This window comes from Schistocerca gregaria, unplaced genomic scaffold, assembly GCF_023897955.1.
Source record: "Schistocerca gregaria isolate iqSchGreg1 unplaced genomic scaffold, iqSchGreg1.2 ptg000703l, whole genome shotgun sequence".
Taxonomy (NCBI): domain Eukaryota; kingdom Metazoa; phylum Arthropoda; class Insecta; order Orthoptera; family Acrididae; genus Schistocerca; species Schistocerca gregaria.
The window spans coordinates 240,001-245,000 of NW_026062081.1; the positions used below are offsets into that span (position 1 = coordinate 240,001).

The window sequence follows — 5,000 nt, forward strand, 5'->3', positions numbered from 1 at the left end:
GCTCAATCTCGTGCGGCTAGAAGCCGCCTGTCCCTCTAAGAAGAAAAGTAATCGCTGACAGCACGAAGGATGTCACGCGACTAGTTAGCAGGCTAGAGTCTCGTTCGTTATCGGAATTAACCAGACAAATCGCTCCACCAACTAAGAACGGCCATGCACCACCACCCACCGAATCAAGAAAGAGCTATCAATCTGTCAATCCTTCCGGTGTCCGGGCCTGGTGAGGTTTCCCGTGTTGAGTCAAATTAAGCCGCAGGCTCCACTCCTGGTGGTGCCCTTCCGTCAATTCCTTTAAGTTTCAGCTTTGCAACCATACTTCCCCCGGAACCCAAAAGCTTTGGTTTCCCGGAGGCTGCCCGCCGAGTCATCGGAGGAACTGCGGCGGATCGCTGGCTGGCATCGTTTATGGTTAGAACTAGGGCGGTATCTGATCGCCTTCGAACCTCTAACTTTCGTTCTTGATTAATGAAAACATACTTGGCAAATGCTTTCGCTTCTGTTCGTCTTGCGACGATCCAAGAATTTCACCTCTAACGTCGCAATACGAATGCCCCCGCCTGTCCCTATTAATCATTACCTCGGGTTCCGAAAACCAACAAAATAGAACCGAGGTCCTATTCCATTATTCCATGCACACAGTATTCAGGCGGGCTTGCCTGCTTTAAGCACTCTAATTTGTTCAAAGTAAACGTGCCGGCCCACCGAGACACTCAACAAAGAGCACCCTGGTAGGATTTAAACGGGGTCCGCCTCGGGACGCGAAAGCACCCCTTCGGCTCGCCCCACCGGCAGGACGTCCCACGATACATGCCAGTTAAACACCGACGGGCGGTGAACCAACAGCGTGGGACACAAATCCAACTACGAGCTTTTTAACCGCAACAACTTTAATATACGCTATTGGAGCTGGAATTACCGCGGCTGCTGGCACCAGACTTGCCCTCCAATAGATACTCGTTAAAGGATTTAAAGTGTACTCATTCCGATTACGGGGCCTCGGATGAGTCCCGTATCGTTATTTTTCGTCACTACCTCCCCGTGCCGGGAGTGGGTAATTTGCGCGCCTGCTGCCTTCCTTGGATGTGGTAGCCGTTTCTCAGGCTCCCTCTCCGGAATCGAACCCTGATTCCCCGTTACCCGTTACAACCATGGTAGGCGCAGAACCTACCATCGACAGTTGATAAGGCAGACATTTGAAAGATGCGTCGCCGGTACGAGGACCGTGCGATCAGCCCAAAGTTATTCAGAGTCACCAAGGCAAACGGACCAGACAAGCCAATCCGATTGGTTTTGATCTAATAAAAGCGTCCCTTCCATCTCTGGTCGGGACTCTGTTTGCATGTATTAGCTCTAGAATTACCACAGTTATCCAAGTAACGTGGGTACGATCTAAGGAACCATAACTGATTTAATGAGCCATTCGCGGTTTCACCTTAATGCGGCTTGTACTGAGACATGCATGGCTTAATCTTTGAGACAAGCATATGACTACTGGCAGGATCAACCAGGGAGCTGCGTCAACTAGAGCTGAGCAGCCGGCCGCCCGGGAGTGTGTCCCGGGGGCCCGCGCGAACACGCAAGCGTCCGCTCAATTATTCTGCAAACAGGAGGAGGCCGAGCTCCCCTGCACGATACACCTCGAAACCCTCTCAGGTCCCGGCGGCGCGCAGCGCCGTCCTAGGTACTTGGTCGGTTTCGAGAGAGGCGCAATCGCCCGGAGTTAGGCGAGTAGACGGTTTTAGTGCGAACACCCTTGCTCCCAACTGAGCTTGCCGCTGCCGACAGAGGCCCGGGAGCGTGCTGTCGTGGCATTGCCGGCGGGAGACAACACGCGCCACCTATGGTGACCGGCAGCTCCAACGCCAGCGCCACACAAGGGCAAAGCCCCACTTGGGTGCAGAAGCGAACTCTCCCAGCACAGCGCACGCGCCAACACGTCCGCACAACTGCGATACAAACCACCTGCGAGAACCGCTGGGGCGACCGAGCAGCAGACGGCGTCGCGGCGCCGAGTGCCAGGCGGCGGCGCATCCTCAACGCACACAGTCCTCAATCAGACCAGCACACTGCAGATGTCCACCGCGCTTCGCACCGGGCTCGGCTGAACCAACTTTGGCCGCCAGGCGCCGCGTGCAGGGTGCGCCGCAGCGTAGCTGCGCCGCCTGCCGGGCCCGTCGGCTGGCGCTCCTGCCACTCGGCGCCCCCCACCAGCCGGCTGTTGCGCGTGCGCCCACGCAGCGCGCGGCCAACACGCCGGGCGGCCCCCCTTCACCGGCCGGGAACAGTCCCACCAAGCCACCGCCGCGTATCGCTTCATACCCACATGGGCCTAGTCACGTGTGTGGATGTGGCGGGTACCGCTGAAACAACCGGTTAATAGCTGTACCGATCGTCGCCATCACAGATTCACCTCCAGCGTGAACAACCGCTCAACAACGGATTTCCAGTTCATTTGCGTATCTTGGGCAGTAAACGTAGATGTCCACCTACATTTGCGAATTCAACAATTCTTGCATGCCAGGATGTCATGTGTCACGACACGCTACATCAGACCACATACACACTGCGACATGTGCAGAAGAGAACACGTGGAAGGTGGCCCGCGCAAGTATGCGATGTCCCTTCCGCGATCCACTGTCAACCGGCATCTGCGGCATGTCCCAGATATGGAACGCGGTCCACCAGGGTAGCACTTTGTGTGAGGCAATACGACAAAGTCTGAATACACGCGTCACTACATCAGACGGCTCACGCTGACCTGACCTGACCTGACCTGACCTGACTCACCGCACCACCACCCCCAGCGACCCAGGGTGACATACAATGCGTTCGTACGTTCCTCCCACACGCCTCTACGGCGTACCACAGTGCAACCTAGCTGTTATTGGGAGACGAGACAAGTAGCATCGAGCACAACATATGGAAATTGAGATTCGACACCGTTGGGCACAGCCAGCGTACAGTCACACGTATCACACTACTTCACTCTGTACGTAACTACCGATGATCGGTACAGCGTGTGGGTTACGCGTACGACATCAGCGGACAATGGACACAGACCATACCACGACGTACACTGAGGGCGTCGACATCTGAATGCAACTGAACAGCTGCGAGGCTCATTTAACACTCACACGCCAGACCGACCAGCTTGAGAGGACAGAGACACAAAGAGGGGGACAGAGGGGGGGGGGGGCCGATATAGTCCTATTGCAGTACAATTGACAGTGGATAGCGGGAATATGTGGAAAGTAAGCAACACTCGCAAGACATCTACATGAGGATAACAACGACACCAGAGATTCCGAGCAGTGAACTATGTTAGGCAAAGGGACAACGTGGGTTAGGTTAAGGGACAACGTGGGTTAGGTTAAGGGACAACGTGGGTTAGGTTAAGGGACAACGTGGGTTAGGTTAAGGGACAACGTGGGTTAGGTTAAGGGACAACGTGGGTTAGGTTAAGGGACAACGTGGGTTAGGTTAAGGGACAACGTGGGTTAGGTTAAGGGACAACGTGGGTTAGGTTAAGGGACAACGTGGGTTAGGTTAAGGGACAACGTGGGTTAGGTTAAGGGACAACGTGGGTTAGGTTAAGGGACAACGTGGGTTAGGTTAAGGGACAACGTGGGTTAGGTTAAGGGACAACTTGAGTTAGGTTAAGGGACAACTTGAGTTAGGTTAAGGGACAACTTGAGTTAGGTTAAGGGACAACTTGAGTTAGGTTAAGGGACAACTTGAGTTAGGTTAAGGGACAACTTGAGTTAGGTTAAGGGACAACTTGAGTTAGGTTAAGGGACAACTTGAGTTAGGTTAAGGGACAACTTGAGTTAGGTTAAGGGACAACTTGAGTTAGGTTAAGGGACAACTTGAGTTAGGTTAAGGGACAACTTGAGTTAGGTTAAGGGACAACTTGAGTTAGGTTAAGGGACAACTTGAGTTAGGTTAAGGGACAACTTGAGTTAGGTTAAGGGACAACTTGAGTTAGGTTAAGGGACAACTTGAGTTAGGTTAAGGGACAACTTGAGTTAGGTTAAGGGACAACTTGAGTTAGGTTAAGGGACAACTTGAGTTAGGTTAAGGGACAACTTGAGTTAGGTTAAGGGACAAATTGAGTTAGGTTAAGCGATAATCTGGTACAGCCACAGTTAGGTTAAGCGATGATCTGGTACAGCCACAGTTAGGTTAAGCGATGATCTGGTACAGCCACAGTTAGGTTAAGCGATAATCTGGTACAGCCACAGTTAGGTTAAGCGATAATCTGGTACAGCCACAGTTAGGTTAAGCGATAATCTGGTACAGCCACAGTTAGGTTAAGCGATAATCTGGTACAGCCACAGTTAGGTTAAGCGATAATCTGGTACAGCCACAGTTAGGTTAAGCGATAATCTGGTACAGCCACAGTTAGGTTAAGCGATAATCTGGTACAGCCACAGTTAGGTTAAGCGATAATCTGGTACAGCCACAGTTAGGTTAAGCAATAAAGTTGGTTAAATTTGGTATTGTGGGAAAGGGGGAAGAGAGAGAGAGGGGGGGGGGTGGATAGTGGTGGCAGTACGCGGATGCCTGAGTCACCGTCAGATACGTCACGTCGGTTCGATGCTTGTAGCAAGAGGCTGGCGGGTCTGTGTCTCTCACTTCTGCAATTTTTCATGTGGTATAACACGAGGGCGGGGGGTGATATTTGGTGCCCCTCTGTGTAGGATGTGTGTTGGTTTATCTGAGCAATGGTAGTTGTCGGAGGAGTGGGGTATTGTGCTTTTATAGGTGGACCTACTGCTCTGGTTATCATAGTGTCGACGGTGCAATGTCGCAGAGAGGATGCACTCGACATTGTCGCATTCCAGATGTTTACGTATTGTGTGTCTCCGTTGCAGGCCGAGAGTGGTGCATGTTCGAGTGTCTGGCTGACGTGCGATTCACGTTGTGTGCCCAGTCTTACAGCACGTATAGGGACATTCGCATAAATCATCTATATGTGGCCTTGCATCATTTACTAAGCA

The 5,000-nt window shown here is 52.4% G+C and overlaps 1 non-coding gene across 1 annotated transcript in view; it reads right to left on the reverse strand.

Moving 5' to 3' along the window:
* The window catches only part of LOC126320163 (small subunit ribosomal RNA), a 1,893-nt gene extending 382 nt beyond the window's left edge, over positions 1 to 1,511 (reverse strand). The window contains exon 1 of the ribosomal RNA XR_007557910.1: positions 1 to 1,511. This exon is cut by the window's left edge and continues 382 nt beyond it. This is a non-coding gene — a ribosomal RNA (small subunit ribosomal RNA).
* Between the last annotated feature and the right edge of the window lie 3,489 nt (positions 1,512 to 5,000).